Source organism: Pongo pygmaeus, chromosome 10 (genome assembly GCF_028885625.2).
Source record: "Pongo pygmaeus isolate AG05252 chromosome 10, NHGRI_mPonPyg2-v2.0_pri, whole genome shotgun sequence".
Classification (NCBI taxonomy): Eukaryota; Metazoa; Chordata; class Mammalia; order Primates; family Hominidae; genus Pongo; species Pongo pygmaeus.
In genome coordinates this window covers 43,865,012-43,886,356 of record NC_072383.2, presented here as the reverse complement: position 1 = coordinate 43,886,356, position 21,345 = coordinate 43,865,012, and positions in this window count along the sequence as shown.

Genomic DNA, 21,345 nt, shown 5'->3' with positions numbered 1-21,345 from the left:
GCAGGAGAAGGAAATAAATGGTATTCAATTAGGAAAAGAGGAAGTCAAGTTGTCCCTGTTTGCAGACAACATGATTGTATATCTAGAAAACCCCATCATCTCAGCCCAAAATCTCCTTAAGCTGATAAGCAACTTCAGCAAAGTCTCAGGATACAAAATCAGTGTGCAAAAGTCACAAGCATTCTTATACACAAATAACAGACAAACAGAGAGCCAAATCATGAGTGAACTCCCATTCACAATTGCTTCAAAGAGAATAAAATACCTAGGAATCCAACTTACAAGGGATGTGAAGGACCTCTTCAAGGAGAACTACAAACCACTGCTCAAGGAAATAAAAGAGGATACAAACAGATGGAAAAACATTCCATGCTCATGGGTAGGAAGAATCAATATCGTGAAAATGGCCATACTGCCCAAGGTAATTTATAGATTCAATGCCATCCCCATCAAACTACCAATGACTTTCTTCACAGAATTGGAAAAAACTACTTTAAAGTTCATATGGAACCAAAAAAGAGCCCGCATCGCCAAGTCAATCCTAAGCCAAAAGAACAAAGCTGGAGGCATCACGCTACCTGACTTCAAAGTATGCTACAAGGCTACAGTAACCAAAACAGCATGGTACTGGTTCCAAAACAGAGATATAGATCAATGGAACAGAACAGAGCCGTCAGAAATAATGCCGCATATCTACAACTATCTGATCTTTGACAAACCTGAGGAAAACAAGCAATGGGGAAAGGATTCCCTATTTAATAAATGGTGCTGGGAAAACTGGCTAGCCATATGTAGAAAGCTGAAACTGGATCCCTTCCTTACACCTTATACAAAAATCAATTCAAGATGGATTAAAGACTTACATGTTAGACCTAAAACCATAAAAACCCTAGAAGAAAACCTAGGCATTACCATTCAGGACATAGGCATGGGCAAGGACTTCATGTCTAAAACACCAAAAGCAATGGCAACAAAAGCCAAAATTGACAACTGGGATCTAATTCAACTCAAGAGCTTCTGCACAGCAAAAGAAACTACCATCAGAGTGAACAGGCAACCTACAAAATGGGAGAAAATTTTCGCAACCTACTCATCTGACAAAGGGCTAATATCCAGAATCTACAATGAACTCAAACAACCTTACAAGAAAAAAACAAACAAGCCCATCAAAAAGTGGGCAAAGGATATGAACAGACACTTCTCAAAAGAAGACATTTATGCAGCCAAAAGACACATGAAAAATGCTCATCATCACTGGCCATCAGAGAAATGCAAATCAAAACCACAATGAGATACCATCTCACACCAGTTAGAATGGCAATCATTAAAAAGTCAGGGAACAACAGGTGCTGGAGAGGATGTGGAGAAATAGGAACACTTTTACACTGTCAGTGGGACTGTAAACTAGTTCAACCATTGTGGAAGTCAGTGTGGCGATTCCTCAGGGATCTAGATCTAGAAATACCATTTGGCCCAGCCATCCCATTACTGGGTACATACCCAAAGGACTATAAATCATGCTGCTATAAAGACACATGCACACTCATGTTTATTGTGGCACTATTCACAATAGCAAAGACCTGGAACCAACCCAAATGTCCAACAATGATAGACTGGATTAAGAAAATGTGGCACATATACACCATGGAATACTATGCAGCCATAAAAAATGATGAGTTCATGTCCTTTGTAGGAACATGGATGAAATTGGAAATCATCATTCTCAGTAAACTATCGCAAGGACAAAAAACCAAACACTGCATGTTCTCACTCATAGATGGGAATTGAACAATGAGAACACATTGACACAGGAAGGAGAACATCACACTCTGGGGACTGTTGTGGGGTGAGGGGAGGGGGGAGGGATAGCATTAGGAGATATACCTAATGCTAAATGATGAGTTAATGGGTGCTGCACACCAACATGGCACATGTATACATATGTAACTAACCTGCACATTGTGCACATGTACCCTAAAACTTAAAGTATAATAATAATAAAAATTAAAATAATAATAATAAAATAAAATGAAATAGTGAAAAAAAAGTATATAATTATGTAATTTTTAGCAAATTCATAAGGTTTACAACAATTACCACTATCTAATTTTAGAGCATTTATCACCTTAAAAACAAAACTCATACCCATTAGCAGTCACTTCCCATGCCTTTCTTTCCCCAGCCCTAGGCAACCACTAATCTAGTTCCTGTCTGTATAAATTTGCCTATTCTGAACATGTTGTATCAATGAAATTATACAATATGTGGCCCTTTGTTACTGGCTTCTTTCACTTAGCCTAACGTTTTTAAGGTCCATCTATGTTTTAGCATATCTCAATACTTCACTCCTTTTTAAGGCTGAATAATATTCTTTGTATGGATATACTATATTTTGTTCATCCATTCATCAGCTAGTAAATATTTGGGTTGTTTCCATTTTTTGTCTATTACAAATAATGCTGCTGTGAATATCCATGTACAATTTTCCATATGTCAAATGAGACATACACCTAAAAGTGGAATTGCTGGGTCATATGGCACTCTATTTTTAACTTTTTGAGAAATTCTCAACAAGACACCCACCTGCTCCTTCAACATTCATTCTCCAAAGGATATCAGGTATCCCCCTCCAAAGCTCAAATTTCTTCTCCATCCATTACCTACTTCAGCATAATTCATCATAAAAACACACGTGCTCTCCCTGCCAATTGTGTCTGACTGATCTCTCAAATCCCAACACCTTCTACACAACAACAACTCCTTTCCTTCCTAGGCATGTTTGGATACTTTCACCTTTGGATACCTGGTTTTGCCATTCTGACAAAACCATTATATAAACTCACAAAAGGAAACCTAGCTGACCCCAGAGATCTTAGATCCTTTCCCCACTCCTCTTTCCATTCCTTGAAGACAGCTTTAGAGACTGCCCCCACACTAGCTCTCCCTGACTCATCCCAACCGTTTTCATTATACACAGCTGAAGTGCAGTGCTGGGCAGTTGGAATTCTTGCACAAGGACTGGGACTGCACCCTGTAGCCTTTTTGTCCAAACAACTTGACCATACTGTTTTAGGCTGGCCATCATGTCTCTGTGCAGTGGCTGCTGCCGCCCTAATACTTTTAGAGGCCCTCAAAATCACAAACTATGTTCAACTCACTCTCTACAGCTCTCATAACTTCCAAAATCTATTTTCTTCCTCATACCTGATGCATATACTTTCTGCTCCCCAGCTCCTCCAGCTATACTCACTCTTTGTTGAGTCTCCCACAGTTACCATTGTTCCTGGCCCGGACTTCAGTCTGGCCTCCCACATTATTCCGAATACCACACCTGACCCGCATGACTGTATCTCTCTTATCCACCTAACATTCACCCCACTTCCCCATATTTCCTCCTTTCCTGTTTCTCACCCTGATCACATTTGGTTTATTGATGGCAGTTCCACCAGGCCTAATCACTACTCACCAGCAAAGGCAGGCTATGCTATAGTATCTTCCACATCTATCATTGAGGCCACTGCTCTGCCCCCCTCCACTACCTCTCAGCAAGCCGAACTCATTGCCTTAACTTAGGCCCTCACTCTTGCAAAGGGACTAGTTGTCAATATTTATACTGACTCTAAATATGCCTTCCATATCCTGCACCACCATGCTGTTATATGGGCAGAAAGAGGTTTCCTCACTACACAAGGGTCCTCTATCATTAATGCCTCTTTAATAAAAATTCTTCTCAAGGCCGCTTTACTTCCAAAGGAAGCTGGAGTCATTCACTGCAAGGGCCATCAAAAGGCCTCAGATCCCATTGCTCTAGGCAATGTTTATGCTGATAAGGTGACTAAAGGAGCAGCTAGTGTTCCAACTTCTGTCCCTCATGGTCAGTTTTTCTCCTTCTCATTGGTCACTCCCACCTACTCCTCTGCTGAAACTTCCTCCTATCAATCTCTTCCCACACAAGGCAAATGGTTCTTAGACCATGGAAAATATCTGCTTCCAGCCTCACAGGCCCATTCTATTCTGTCATCATTTCATAACCTCTTCCATGTAGGTTACAAGCTGCTAACCTGTCTCTTAGAACCTCTCATTTCCTTTCCATCATGGAAATCTATCCTCAAGGAAATAATTTCTCAGTGTTCCATCTGCTATTCTACTACCCCTCAGGGATTGTTCAGGCCCCCTCCCTTTCCTACACATCAAGCTCAGAGATTTTCCCCTGCCCAGGACTGGCAAATTGACTTTATTCCCATGCTCTGAGTCAGAAAACTAAAATACCTCTTGGTCTGGGTAGACACTTTCACTAGATGGGTAGAGGCCTTTCCCACAGGGTCTGAGAAGGCAACCATGGACATTTATTCCCTTCTGTCAGACATAATTCCTCACTTTGGCCTTCCCACCTCTATACAGTCCAATAACGGACTGGCGTTTACTAGTCAAATCACCCAAGCAGTTTCTCAGGCTCTTGGTATTCAGTGGAACCTTCATGTCCCTTACCACCCTCAACCTTCAGGAAAGGTAGACTGGACTAATGGTCTTTAAAAAATACACCTCACCAAGCTCAGCCTCCAACTTAAAAAGGACTGGATAGTATTTTTACCTCTTGCCCTTCTCAGAATTAGAGCCTGTCCTCAAGATGCTACAGGGTACAGTCCTTTTGAAATTTTTTATGGACACACTTTCTTGCTCGGCCCCAACCTCATCCCAGACACCAGCCCTCTAGGCAACTATCTTCCAGTCCTCCAGCACGCTAGACAGAAAATTCACCAGGCTGCTAATCTTCTCTTGCCTACTCCAGATTCCCAGCCATATGAAGACACCCTAGGTGGACGATCAGTTCTTGTTAAGAATCTGACCCCTCAAACTCTACAACCTCGATGGACTGGACCCTACTTAGTCATCTATGGTACCCCAACTGGCATCTGCCTGCAGGATCCTACCCACTGGGTTCACCATTCCAGAATAAAGCTGTGTCCATCAGACAGCCAACTTAATCTCTCCTCTTCCTCCTGGAAGTCACAAGTACTCTCCCCTACTTCCCTTAAACTCACTCGCATTTCTGAAGAACAGTAATAACCCTTATGAGCCTAATACATCCCTTCATTCTATTAGGTCTGTTTATCCTTACCCTACTTTTTGCAACAGGGCTTTACGCAGTCACCCCACTACTTGGACTGAGCCCAAAAACTAGTCATGCCTACTATCTTCTATCTAGTCATACTCCTATTCATTGTTCTCAACTACTCATAAATGCCCTACTCTTGTTTACACTGCTGGTATACACTGTTTCTCCAAGCCATCACAGCTGATATCTCCTGGTGTTATCCCCAAACCACCATTCTTAACTCCCTCTTAGAGTGGATAGATGATCTTTGCTGGCAGGGCACCCTCCAATGCTTTCACCCTGATGAAGTTCTATTCTTTACTTTTATACTCACTCTTATTCTCATTCCCATTCTTATGTCACCCTCTACCTCCCCCCAGCCATCTCCAACACACTATCAACCTTACTCACTCTCTCCTAGCCATTTTTAATCCCTCCTTAGTGAACAATTGCTGGCTTTGCATTTCCCTTTCTTCCAGCCCTTACATAGCTGTCCCTGCCTTACATACAGACTGGGCAAGATCTCCTGTCTCCCTACACCTCCGAACTTCCTTTAACAGCCCTCACCTTTACCCTCCTGAAGAACTTCTTTACTTTCTAGACAGGTCCAGCAAGACCTCCCCAGACTTTTCACATCAGCAAATTGCCACCCTCCTCTGCACATACTTAAAAAAACTTTCTCCTTGTATCAACTCTACTCCCCCCATATTTGGACCCCTCACAACACAAACTACTATTCCCGTTGCTGCTCCTTTATGTATCTCTCAGAAAAGATCCACTGGAATTCCCCCTAGGTAACCTATCACCTTCTCAATGTTCCTTCACTCTTCATCTCCAAAGTCCAACTACACACATCACTGAAACAATTGGAGCCTTCCAGCTCCATATTACAGATAAGCCCTCTATCAATACTGGCAAACTTAAAAACATTAGCAGTAATTATTGCTTAAGAAGACACCTTGTATTTCACTCCATCCTTGGCTACCTTCCCCTTGCTCATCAGACCCTGCTCCCAGGCCCTTTTCTTGTTTACTTATACCCAGTCCCATAAATAACAGTGAAAATTTGCTTGTAGACACAATATTTTCTCATACACCATGAAAATCAAACTTCCCCCTCTACACAGTTACCCCATCAGTCCCCATTACAACCTCTGATGGCTGCCACCCTAGCTGGATCCCTAGGAGTCCGGGTACAAGACACCATTTTCAGCACTCCTTCTCATCTTTTTACTTTGCATCTCCAGTTTTGCCTGGCACAAGCTCTCTTCTTCCTCTGTGGATCCTCTACCTACATGTGTCTACCTGCTAATTGGACAGCCACATGCACGCTGGTTTTCCTTACTCCCAAAATTCAATTTTCAAATGGGATCAAAGAGCTCCCTGTTCCCCTCATAACACTGACACAACAAAAAAGAGTTATTCCACTAATTCCCTTGCTTGTCGGTTTAGTACTTTCTGCCTCCACTATTGCTCTCAGTACTGGAATAGCAGGCATTTCAGCCTCTGTCACAACCTTCCATAGCCTCTCTAATGACTTCTCTGCTAGCATCACAGACATATCCCAAACTTTATCAGTCCTCCAGGCCCAAGTTGACTCTTTAGCCACAGTTGTCCTCCAAAACCGCTGAGGCCTTGACTTACTCACCGCTGAAAAAGGAGGACTCTGTATATTCTTAAATGAAGAGTGTTGTTTTTACCTAAGTCAATCTGGCCTGGTGTATGACAACATAAAAAAACTCAAGGATAGAGCCCAAAAACTCACCAACCAAGCAAGTAATTATGCTGAACCCCCTTGGGCACTCTCTAATTGGATGTCCCGGGTCCTCCCAATTCTTAGTCCTTTAATACCTATTTTTCTCCTTCTTTTATTTGGACCTTGTATCTTCCACTTAGTTTCCCAATTCATCCAAAACCATATCCAGGCCATCACCTATCATTCTATATGACAAATGCTCCTTCTAACAACCTCACAATATCACCCCTTACCACAAAATCCTCCTTCAACTTGACCTCTCCCACTCTAGGTTCCCATGCCATCCTTAATACTGCTCGAAGCAGCCCTGAGAAACATTGCCCATTATCTCTCCATACTACCCCAACACTTCAATACTATTTTATGTTATTTTTCTTATTAATATAAGAAGGCAGGAATGTCAGGCTTCTGAGCCCAAGTTAAGCCATCGTATCCCCTGTGACCTGCATGTGTACGTCCAGATGGCCTGAAGCAAGTGATGAATCACAAAAGAAATGAAAATGGCCAGTCCCTGCCTTAACTGATGACATTACCTTGTGAAATTCCTTCTCCTGGCTCATCCTGGCTCAAAAGCTCCCCAACTGAGCACCTTGTGACCCCCGCCCCTGCCCACCAGAGAGCAACCCCCTTTGACTGTAATTTTCCACTACCCCCCCAAATCCTATAAAGCGGCCCCACCCCTATCTTCCTTTGCTGACTCTCTTTTCGGACTCAGCCCACTGGCACCCAGGTGAAATAAACAGCCTTGTTGTTCACACAAAGCCTGTTTGGTGGTCTCTTCACACAGACGCGACGCGAGTGAAAGATCTACCATGCGATGTCCATGTTAACATGTTCCATCAGGCTGAGAGTGGTGAGTGGATACTAGAGAGCTTTGAAAATATTCTTCAAAACTGGCGTGCAAAGTGGGTAATGGACAGGTGAAGTCCATGGACAGAAAAAATATGCCTTGACAAGCAAAATAGAGGTAGTGAGAACAGAAGCACATGCTGTATAGAAGAACAGTACATCACTGGTGAACTACAAATGTTAGAATGGTATGGGAGCAGACCTGATGAAAATGAAGTCTACTTGAGTGAGTCCCAGGGTGTCAGAAGTGGGTACAGCTATTCCTTAGTTACTGATCAAGTACTGCTTCTTTGTCCTTTCCACGATAGCCCTCAGGCATTGCTATGCATGGAATTCTTGGGTGATAGCAGCAGAAAAGAGGGCTGTTTGGACCCAGGAAGGAATCATCTTTTGGCTTTAAAGAAGTTGTCAAGGATTGACTCTGTCTCAATCTCTCTTTTAATTAATGTTTGTTAAATGCTGGAAGTTTTTTTTTTTTTAAAGGAACTAGCAATGGATTAGCACATTGAGTATTAGAGATAATTTCTGATAATAACTAATAATAATAATAATGGTTAGCAGGTTAAGGAGATTTGTGCAGTAATTGCTAATCTGTTTTATAAGTTTTTCTCAATAAGTATAATTAAATGCGTGATCCAAATAAGCTTTGAATCTGATCACATTATGTATTTTTGTGTGTGTGTAGAAATTTTACTATAGATAATTAAGAAATGATCCCTAGCCCCAAAATATCAGTTTCCGTACTAGTGAGATTAGAATATTGCATAACTTGAAGCCTGTAATATTATTTCAGCCAATTCCCTTACTTTAGCATATTAGTGACATTGTTCATTTTAATTCTTAAAGAGGATCAAATGGAAAAACAGTAAAAATCTCAAACTTGTTTTTAGAGTGGACTTTCATCACTGCCTGCCAGTTTCTCAATTTCTGGAATAATGTGTTGCTTAAATAAATTGGGCATAGGAAAACAAGGCTTATTCATCCTGGTAGAAAGCAGAGGTAGAATTTAGAAACAGCTTTTCTAGAACTTCATTAGTCATTCTCTTTAATTCTTCCTGTCAATTGTGTAATGCTGTTTTGGCATCACTCTTAATAAGAATAAGAATTCTTCAACCTCTCTAGGAAGCTTTAAATGTTCAGAAAACAAACATTGCCTCAGAAGCTTCAACTGGTGAATGTGAATAGAGAGTGCAAACCGTAATCCTTCAAGAAGGTTTAAGCAAATTTATTGTTAATATTCCCCGCTATTCCTAGAAAACTCTGATTTCTAAGGTAAAGATGTTTTCAGAAAAAAATTTACTGTTTTCATGCAATTTTTTTTTCTTTTGAGACGGAGTCCCCCTCTGTCGCCCAGCCTGGAGTGCAGTGAGGCGAAATCAGCTCACTATAAGCTCCGCCTCCCGGGTTCACGCCATTCTCCTGCCTCAGATTTATGCAATTTTAATAAATAACCCCAGGGTTATTTTAATAGATAAATTTTAATAAATAACCTCAGGATCATTAATTAAAATGTTATAACTCTTCTATGGTGAAATTAAATATCTATATGATAAAAAATTAGAATTGTTCTATCAGAATCCTGTTGTGTTTTTCTTTTTCTTTTTAACAACTTCATTTAGATATAGTTCATATACCATGAAAATTCATACTTATAAAGTGTACAATTCTGTGGATTTTAGTATATTCACAGAGTTTAATATACTCAATATAAATATGCACATATTTATATATAAATATATTTAATTATATGGATATACCACATTTTATTTATTTATAATGTACAGGTGATGGACATTTGGGTTGTTTCCACTTTTTTGTCTTTATGAATAACGGTGCTGTGAAAATTCTTGGACAAGTCTTCGGACATATGTTTTCAATCCCAGTCATGTTTTAAATGCACACGTGCATAGGTTGTTGATGTGCTTTTTTTCTTCTCTGTGCCTTCAGAAGGGAGAAAGATACTTTTATAATGATTTACACTCTCATATGCTGTCTTTGAACCAGAATAAAAAGAGAGAAGTACTGGGGAGAGGGGGCAGGTGAGGAAGAGGGGTTTGAAACCCCAAACACACTTTTTCTGATGTAGAATCAAGTGTGAGTTCACCACAATTGTCTTATAATGGCACATTTCTTCTTTTTTCTGTGAAAAAAATATAAATAAGCAAACTAAAAATACACACACACCCCATATGAATATATATATTATATATATATATAATACATGAGTGTGTATATGTATATGTGTATGTACAGGCTTTATCCAAAAAGCAAATAAAAAGTAATTGGTAAAGAAGATTTTCATATCTATACATTAATGTTTTTTTTAAAGTATCTCTTTTGAATATCTAATTTCCAGGCCTTTTTGAGGAAACCAACTTTGTACAACTAGGTGTTGAAAGGTTTTATTTTACCCTTATTTTAAGAAACCATATGCCCACTCAGACCCAGTTTTATAGGATAAACTCAAGTGAAATAAAGATGCTTTCCACTTGCTTATTTTGTAAATTTAATTGCTAAATTGTTTTTGCTTTTATAAAGCCTATTACAAAATTCTTGTTCTGTTGCTTTTGTCTATAATCAATAGAACAATGCTCTGGGCATAATTTCCACTTCACATTGCAAAGTGAGCTGGCTATATTATACTGACAAAGTCAACTCATCAGCAGACAGAGAGAGACCAAGTCAATACTGTCACTTCCTGCTGGAGCTTCTCAGTATAACAACGTGCAGTATCTTTTACTGTAAAGACACAATGCACTTTATCATTACATATCCAATTTGTCTTCAATATCCACAAGAAACCACAAAGGAAACATTATCCTCATTTCACGAATGAACAAACTGAGGCTTAGAGACGTTGCCTAACTTCCCAAAGTCACCTGTGGAGCTCAGATTCAAACCCAGGTCTTTCCAACTTTTTCAGATCTAACTCCAGAGCGGAAGTTTTTACCCATTCCACTATAGTAACTTTATATGTTATGAATCTAGATAAGGGCAAAGAAACCTGGAAAACAAATTGTGAAAGAATTTCATCTGTTTAGGACTCAACTATTTGGCAAGCTTCTTTGAACAAAATAGAGCCGGGAATCGGGAAAGAAACAAAAAGGATGTATAAATAATCCAAGAAGATTTTATAAACTTCATGCACTAAAATTCACACTCATTGCTCACAAGAAAATTCCTCAGATTCCCTCTCAGACAGTTTTTGAAAATTGCAGTAAAAGACACATGACATAAAATTTACCATTTTAACCATTTTGAAGTGTACAGTTCAATGGTATATTTATACTGCTGTGCAACCATCACTGCCATCCATCTCAGAAACTCTTTTCACCTTGGAAAACTGAAACTCTATATCAATAGCTCCCTAATATATTCTTCCCCTAGCCCCTGGCAACTATCATTCTACTTTCTGTCTCTATGACTTTGACTACTCTAAGTACCTCATATAAGTGAAATCATACAGTTTGTCTTTTATGACTGGCTTACTTCACTTAGCATACTATCCTCAAGGTACTTCCGTGTTGCAGCATATGTCAATGTTCTCATTTTTAAGGCTGAATACTATAACACTGTATGTATATAGCATATTTTGCTTATCCATTCATCCATCCACGAACACGAGTTCCATCCACATTTCAGCTATGGTGAATGATGCTGCTGTGAATATGTGTGTACAAACGTCTCTTTAATACCCTTCTTGCAATTATTTTAGGTATACAATGAGAAGTGCAATTATTGGATTATGTGGTAATTCTATTCTTAATTTTTTGCAAAGTAGCCATATTGTTTTCCACAGTGGCTGCACAATTTTACATTACCACCAACAGTGCACAAGGGTTTCAAGTTTCCCACATCCTCACCAAAATTTTATTTATTTATTTTAATAGTAGCCATCCTAATGGGTGTGAGTTGGTACTCATTTTAGCTTTGATTTACCTTTTCCTAGTGATCAATAACGTTGAGTGGTTTGTGTGGTTATTGGCCATCTGTAACGTTGTCTCTCGAGAAATGTCTATTCGAGTTCTTTGCCTATATCTGAATCAAGTTGTTAGTTTTAGAAGCACTCTATGTATTCTGGATATTAATCCTTTATTAGATATGTGATTTATGAATATTTTCTCCCATTCTATGGGTTGCTTTGTTGCTCTGATAATATTGTCATTTTTTCCATTTTTTTGTAGCAAAATACACACAAGATTTACCATTTTAACAATTTTTAGGTATACAGTTCAATGACATTAAATTCACTTATAATGTTGTGCATCACCACCAATAATGACTTGATGCACAAATTTTTAAATTTTTTCATGAAATCCAATTGTCTAATTTTTATGTGTTGCCTGTGTTTCAATGATTTTGGCAAAATCATTGTCAAATCCAATGTCATAAAGCTTTCGCCCTATGTTTTCTAATTATAGCTTTAGGCATTACATTTTACATCATGAGCCCATTTTGAGTTATTTTTTGCATACAGTGTTAAGTAAAGGTCTGACTTCATTCTTTCCCATGTGGAGATCCAGCTTCCCAACACCATTTGTTGAAAAGACTATCTTTTTCTCCATTGGATTGTCTTGGCACCCTAGTTGAAAATCATTTGATCATATTTGCAAGGGTTTGTTTCTGGGCTCTCTAGTCTATTCCATTGGTTAATATGTCTGTCTTTATTCTAATACCATAGTATTTTGATTACTGCCACTGTGTAGTAAGTTTTGAAATCAGGAAGTATGAATCCTCCAGCTTTGTTTTTTGTTCTTTGTTCTTTTTGCTTTGGCTATTCAAGGTCTCTTGAGATTTCATGTACATTTTAGAATGGGTTTTTCCATTTCTGCAAAAAACATCATTTGGATTTTGATAGGAATTACATTAACTCTGTAGATCATTTTGGGTAGTATTGACATCTTAACAATAGTAAGTCTTCCAATCCATGAACATGGAATGTCTTTCCATTTATTTTGCCTTCTTTAGTTTCTTTCAGCAATGTTTTATAGTTTTCATTGTACAAGTCTTTCACCCCTTTGGTTAAGTTAATCCGTAAGTATTTTATCCTTTTGATGCTATTATAAACAGAACTGTCTTCTTAATATTTTTGGATTGTTTATTTTTAGTATATAGACATACAACTGATTTGTGTGTGTGTGTACGTATATGTGTGTGCATGTTGACTTGATATCCTGCTAACTTTCTTAATTTATTTATTAGTTCTAACATTTATTGGTAAAGTTTTTGAGTTTTCTACCTATAAGGTTATATGATCTATGAACAGATAATTTACTTCTTTCTTTTCAATTTGGATGCCTTTTTTTCCTTTTTCTTGCCTAATTGCTCTGGCTAGAACTTCCAGTACTACGTTGAATAAAAGTGGCAAAAACAAGCATCCTTGCCATGTTCCTAATTTTAGAGGAAAACTTTCAGTCTTTCACCATTAAGTACAATGGTTGCTGTGGATTTTTTATACATGGATTTTATTAAGTTGAAGTAGTTTCCTTCTATTGCTAGTTTCTTGAGGGTTTTTATAATGAAGAGATGTTGAGTTTTATCAAATGATTTTTTCTGTATCAATTGACATGATTATGTGGTTTCCTTCCTTCATTCTGTTAATGGTATATTACACCAGATCTGTATTATGTTGATTGATTTTTATATGCTGTGTCATCCTTGTACTTCATGAATAAATCTCACCTGGTTATGGTGTATAATCCTTTCAATATGCTGCTGAATTCAATCTGCAGTAATTTGTTGAAAATGTTTGCATGTTCATTAGAAATATGAATCTGTAGTTTTCATTTCTTGTAATGTCTTTGGTTTTAGCATCAGGGTAATGCTGGCCTCAATAAATGAGTTAGGGCTGGGCAAAATGGCTCACACCTGTAATTCCAGCACTTTGAGAGGCCAACCCAGGAGGATCTCTTGAACCCAGGAGTTTGAGACCAGCCTGGGCAACAAAGTGAGACCCTGTATCTACAAAAATCTTAAAAAGTAGCCAGGTGAGGGGGCATGTATCTGTAGTCCTAACTACTCATGAAGCTAAGGCAGGAGAATTGCTTGAGCTCAGGAATTTGAGGCTTCATTGAGCTATGATCATACTACTGCACACCAGCCTGGGTGATAGAGTGAGGAACTGTCTCAAAAAAAAAAAAAAGAAAGAAAGAAAGAAAAAAAAGAGTTAGAAGGTACTTCTTCCTCTTCAAATTTTTGAAAAGTTTGACAAGTATTGGTGTATGTTCTTTTTAAAAGTCTTGGTAAATTTCAACAGTAAAGCCATGAGGTCCAGGGATTTTCTTTGGTGAAAATTTTTGATTAGTAATTCAATCTTCTTACTGTAGGTTAAGCATCCCTAATCTGAAAATCCAAAATTCAAAATCTTCCAAAATCTAACTTTTTGACTCCTCATATGACACCACAAGTAGAAAATTTCATACCTGACTGTCATGTGAGGGTTGCTGTCAAAACTCAGTCAAAACTTTATTTCATGCACAAAATTATTTAAAATAATGGATAAATTATCTTCACTTTATGTGTATAAGATGTATATGAAACATAAATAAATGTCATGTTTAGACCTGAGTCCCATCCCTAAGATATCTCATTATGTATATGCAAATATTCCAAAATTCAAAATCTGAAACACTTCTGGTTCCAAGTATTTCAGGTAAGGGATACTGAAGCTATAGTTGTAGGTCTATTCAAATTTTCTGTTTTTTAGTGATTTAGTCTTAGACGGTTTTGTGTTTTTAGGAATTTGTCCATTTCATCCAGGGTAACCAATTTTTTGCCCTACAATAGTTCATTTACTCTCTTATAATCCTTTATATTTATGTAGAATTGATAGTAATGTCCTCACTTTCATTTCTGAGTCTAGTAATTTAAATATTCTCTCTCCTTTTCTTAGTTTATCTGGCTAAAGATGTGTTAATGTTGTCGATCTTTTCAAAAAACTAACTTTGGTTTTGTTGATTTTGTCATTTTTTCCTCCCTATTTTGTTTATCTCTGCTTTAATTTTTACAATTTCATTTCTTCTGTTAGCTTTGGGTTTAGTTTGTTCTTCTTTTTGTAGTTCTTTAAGTTTTAAAGTTAGGTTGTTGACCTGAGGTCTTTCTTTTTTTAAAATGAAAAAAAATTGATAGCTATAATTTCCCCCTTTAGCACTGCTTTCACTGAATCTTATAAGTTTTAGTATGTTGTCCTTTCATTTTCATTAATCTCTAAGTTTTTTCTAACTTCCCTTGTCACTTCTTCTTCAATGCATTGGTTGTTTAAGAATGTATTGTTTAGGCTGCATGTGGTGGCTCACGCCTCTAATCCCAGCACTTTGGGAGGCCAAGGCAGGTGGATCATGAGGTCAGGAGTTCAAGACCAGCCTGGCCAAGATGGTGAAACCCTGTCCCTACTAAAAATAAAAAAATAAAAAAAAATTAGCTGGGCATGGTGGCAGGTGCCTGTAATCCTAGCTACTCAGAAGGCTGAGGCAGAGAATTACTTGAAATTGGGAGGCAGAGGTTGCAGTGAGCCAAGATCATGCCTCTGCACTCCAGCCTGGGCAACAGAGCAAGACTCCATCTCAAAAAAAAATATTGTTTTAATTTCCACAAATTTGTGAATGGTTTTCCTTCTCTTACTGATTTCTAACTTCATTATCTTGTGTTTGTAGTATATGCTTTCTATAATATTTAGCTTTTAAAATCTATTAAGACTTTATTTGTGGCCTAACATATGGTCCTGTGTTGTATTTATAGTGTATGCTTTGTAAAATATTTAGCTTTTAAAATCTAATAAGTCTTTGAATAGGAACAGCTCCAGTCTACAGCTCCCAGCCTGAGCAACGCATAAGATGGGTGATTTCTGCATTTCCAGCTGAGTTACCAGGTTCATCTCAATGGGGCTTGTCAGACAATGGGTGTAGCACACTGAGTGTGAGCTGAAGCAGGGTGAGGCATCGCCTAACCCGGGAAGTTCAAGGGGTCAGGGAATTCCCTTTCATAGCCAAGCAAAGCTGTGACAGCACCTGGAAAATGGGGTCACTCCCACTCTAATACTGTGCTTTTCCAATGGTCTTAGCAAACAGCACACCAGGAGATTATATCCTATGCCTGGCTTAGAGGGTCCCATCCCACAGAGCCTTGCTCATTGCTAGCACAGCAGCCTGAGATCGAACTGCAAGGCAGCAGCGAGGCTGGGGATGGGTGCCCACCATTGCTGAGGCTTCAGTAGGTAAACAAAGTGGCCATGAAGCTCGAACTGGGTGGAGGCCACCACAGCTCAAGAAGGCCTGCCTGCCTCTGTAGACTCCACCTCTGGGGGGCAGGACATAGCCAAACAAAAGGCAGCAGAAACCTCTGCAGACTTAAATGTCCCTGTCTGACAGCTTTGAAGAGAGTACTGTTTCTCCCAGCATGGAGTTTGAGACCTGAGAACAGACAGACTGCCTCCTCAAGTGGGTCCCTGATCCCCGAGTAGCCTATCTGGGAGGCACCCCCCAGTAGGGGCAGTCTGACACCTCACATGGCTGGATATCCCTCTCAGATGAAACCTCCAGAGGAACGATCAGACAGCAACATTTGCTGTTCAGCAATGTTCACTGTTCTGTAGCCTATGCTGCTGATACCCAGACAAACAGAGTCTGGAGTGGACCTCCAGCAAACTCCAACAGACCTGCAGCTGAGGGTCCTGACTGTTAAAAGGAAAACTAACAAACAGAAAGGACACCCACACCAAAACCCAGTACATCACCATCATCAAAGACCAAAGCTAGATAAAATCACAAAGATGGGGAAAAAACAGAACAGAAAAACTGAAAATTCTAAAAATCAGAGTGCCTCTCCTCCTCCAAAGGAACACAGCTCCTCACAAGCAATGGAACAAAGCTGGATGGAGAATGACTTTGACGAGTTGAGAGAAGGCTTCAGATGATCAAACTCCTCCGAGCTAAAGAAGGAAGTTCAAACCCATCACAAAGAAGTTAAAAACCTTGAAAAAGATTAGATGAATGGCTAACTAGAATAACCAATGCAGAGAAGTCCTTAAAGGACCTGATGGAGCTGAAAACCATGGCACGAGAACTACGTGATGAATGCTCAAGCTCCAGTAGCTGATTTGATCAACTGGAAGAAAGGGTATCAATGATGGAAGATCAAATGAATGAAATGAAGTGAGAAGAGAAGTTTAGAGAAAAAAGAATCAGAAGAAATGAACAAAGCCTCCAAGAAATATGGGACTATGTGAAAAGACCAAATCTACATCTGATTGGTGTACCTGAAAGTGACTGGGAGAATGGAACCAAGCTGCAAAACACTCTGCAGGATATTATCCAGGAGAACTTCCCCAAACTAGCAAGACAGACCAACATTCAAATTCAGGAAATATAGAGTATGCCACAAAGATACTCCTTGAGTAGAGCAACTCCAAGACACATAATTGTCAGATTCACCAAAGTTGAAATGAAGGAAAAAATGCTAAGGGCAGCCAGAGAGAAAGGTCAGGTTACCCACAAAGGGAAGTCCATCAGACTACCTGCTGATCTCTCGGCAAAATCTCTACAAGCCAGAAGAGAGTGGGGGCCAACATTCAACATTCTGAAAGAAAAGAATTTCCAACCTAGAATTTCATACCCAGCCAAACTAAGCTTCATAAGTGAAGGAGAAATAAAATACTTTACAGACAAGCAAATGCTGAGAGATTTTGTCACCACCAGGCCTGCCTTACAAGAGCTCCTGAAGGAAGCACTAAACATGAAAAGGAACAACCAGTACCACCCGCTGCAAAAACATGCCAAATTGTAAAGACCATCAATGCTAGGAAGAAACTGCATAAACTAACGAGCAAAATAACCAACTAACATCGTAATGACAGGATCAAATTCACACATAACAATATTAACCTTAAATGTAAATAGGCTAAATGCCCCAATTGAAAGACACAGACTGGCAAATTGGATAAAGATGCAAGACCCATCAGTGTGCTGTATTCAGGAAACCCATCTCATGTGCAGAGACACACATAGGCTCAAAATAAAGGGATGGAGGAAGATCTACCAAGCAAATGGAAAGCAAAAAAAGGCAGGGGTTGCAATCCTAGTCTCTGATAAAACAGACTTTAAACGAACAAAGATCAAAAGAGACAAAGAAGGCCATTACATAATGGTAAAGGGATCAATTCAACAAGAAGAGCTAACTATCCTAAATATATATGCACCCAATACAGGAGCACCCAGATTCATAAAGCAAGTCCTTAGAGACCTAGAAAGAGACTTCAACTCCCAAACAATAATGCTGGGAGACTTTAACACCCCACTGTCAACATTACACAGATCAATGAGACAGAAAGTTAACAATCATATCCAGGAATTGAAATTGGCTGTGCACCAAGCAGACCTAATAAACATCTGCAGAACTCTCCACCCCAAATCAACAGAATATACATTCTTCTCAGCACCACACTGCACCTGTTCCAAAATTGACCACATAGTTGGAATTAAAGCACTCCTCAGCAAATGTAAAAGAACAGAAATAATAACAAACTGTCTCTCAGACCACAGGGCAATCAAACTAGAACTCACGATTAAGAGACTCACTCAAAACCACACAACTACATGGAAACTGAACACCCTGCTCCTGAATGACAACTGGGTACAAAACGAAATGAAGGCAGAGATAAAGATGTTCTTGGAAACCAATGAGAACAAAGACACAAGATACCAGAATCTCTGGGACACATTTAAAGCAGTGTGTAGAGGTAAATTTATAGCACTAAATGTCCACAAGAGAAAGCAGGAAAGATCAAAAATTGACACCCTAACATCACAACTAAAAGAACTAGAGAAGCAAGAGCAAACAAATTCAAAAGCTAGCAGAAGGCAAGAAACAACTAAGATCAGAGCAGAACTGAAGGAGATAGAGACACAAAAAATCCTTCAAAAAATCAGTGAATCCAGGAGCTGGTTTTTTGAAAAGATCAACAAAATTGGTAGATTGCTAGCAAGACCAATAAACAAGAAAAGAGAGAAGAATCAAATAGACGCAATAAAAAATAATAAAGGGGATATCACCACCAATCCCACAGAAATACAACTACCATCAGAGAATACTATAAACGCCTCTACCCAAACAAACTAGAAAATCTAGAAGAAATGGATAAATTCCTTGACACATACACCCTCCCAAGACTAAACCAGGAAGAAGTTGAATCTCTGAATAGACCAAAAACAGGTTCTGAAATTGAGGCAGTAATTAATAGCTTACCAACCAAAAAAAGTCCAGGACCAGATGGATTCACAGCCAAATTATACTGAATGGTACAAGGAGGAACTGGTACCATTCCTTCTGAAACTGTTCCAATCAATAGAAAAAGAGGGAATCCTCCGTAACTCATTTTATGAGGCCAGCAACATCCTGATACCAAACCCTTGCAGAGACACAATAAAAAAAGAGAATTTTAGACCAATATCCCGGATGAACATCGATGCACAAATCCTCAATAAAATACTGGCAAACCGAATCCAGCAGCACATCAAAAAGCTTATCCACCATGATCAAGTGGGCTTCATCCCTGGGATGCAAGCCTGATTCAACATACGCAAATCACTAAATCTAATCCAGCATATAAACAGAACCAAAGACAAAAACCACATGATTATCTCAATAGATGCAGAAAAGGCCTTTGACAAAATTCAACAGCCCTTCATGCTACAAACTCTCAATAAATTAGGTATTGATGGAGTGTATCTCAAAATAATAAGAGCTATTTATGACAAACCTACAGCCAATATCATACTGAATGGGCAAAAACTGGAAGCATTCCCTTTGAAAACTGGCACAAGACAGGGATGCCCTCTCTCACCACTCCTATTCAACATAGTGTTGGAAGTTCTGGCCAGGGCAATCAGGCAGGAGAAAGAAATAAAGGGTATTCAATTAGGAAAAGAGCAAGTCAAATTGTCCCTGTTTGCAGATGACATGATTGTATATCTAGAAAACCCCATCATCTCAGCCCAAAATCTCCTTAAGCTGATAAGCAACTACAGCAAAGTCTCAGGATACAAAATAAAAGTGCAAAAATCACAAGCATTCTTATACACCAATAACAGACAAACAGAGAGCCAAATCATGAGTGAACTCCCATTCACAATTGCTTCAAAGAGAATAAAATACCTAGGAATCCAACTTACAAGGGACATGAAGGACCTCTTCGAGGAGAACTACAAACCACTGCTCAATGAAATAAAAGAGGTTACAAACAAATGGAAGAATATTCCATGCTCATGGGTAGGAAGAATCAATATCTTGAAAATGGCCATACTGCCCAAGGTAATTACAGATTCAATGCCATCCCCATCAAGCTACCAATGACTTTCTTCACAGAATTGGAAAAAACTACTTTAAATTTCATATGGAACCAAAAAAGAGCCCGCATCACCAAGTCAATCCTAAGCCAAAAGAACAACGCTGGAGGCATCACACTACCTGACTTCAAACTATACTACAAGGCTACAATAACCAAAACAGCATGGTACTGGTACCAAAACAGAGATATAGATCAATGGAACAGAACAGAGCCCTCAGAAATAATGCTGCATATCTACAACTATCTGATCTTTGACAAACCTGAGAAAAACAAGCAATGGGGAAAGGATTCCCTATTTAATAAATGGTGCTGGGAAAACTGGCTAGCCATATGTAGAAAGCTGAAACTGGATCCCTTCCTTACACCTTGTACAAAAATTAATTCAAGATGGATTAGAGACTTAAATGTTAGACTTAAAACTATAAAAACCCTAGAAGGAAACCTAGGCATTACCATTCAGGTCATAGGCATGGGCAAAGACTTCACATCTAAAACACCAAAAGCAATGGCAACAAAAGCCAAAATTGACAAATGGGATCTCATTAAACTCAAGAGCTTCTGCACAGCAAAAGAAACTACCGTCAGAGTGAACAGGCAACCTACAAAATGGGAGAAAATTTTCACAACCTACTCATCTGACAAAGGGCTAATATCCAGAATCTACAATGAACTCCAACAAATTTACAAGAAAAAAACAAACAACCCCATCAAAAAGTGTGTGAAGCATATAAACAGACACTTCTCAAAAGAAGACATTTATGCAGCCAACAGACACATGAAAAAATGCTCATCATCGCTGGCCATCAGAGAATTGCAAATCAAAACCATAATGAGATATCATCTCACACTAGTTAGAATGGCAATCATTAAAAAGTGAGTAAATAACAGGTGCTGGAGAGGATGTGGAGAAATAGGAACACTTTTACACTGTTGGTGGGACTGTAAATTAGTTCAACCATTGTGGAAGTCAGTGTGGTGATTCTTCAGGGTTCTAGAACTGGAAATACCATTTGACCCAGCCATTCCATTACTGGGTATATACCCAAAGGAATATAAATCATGCTGCTATAAAGACACAGGCACATGTATGTTTATTGTGGCACTACTCACAATAGCAAAGACTTGGAACCAAGCCAAGTGTCCAACAATGATAGACTAGATTAAGAAAATGTGGCACATATACACCATGGAATATTATGCAGCCATAAAAAATGATGAGTTCATGTCTTTGTAGGGACATGGATGAAGCTGGAAACCATCATTCTCAGCAAACTATCGCAAGGACAAAAAACCAAACACCGCATGT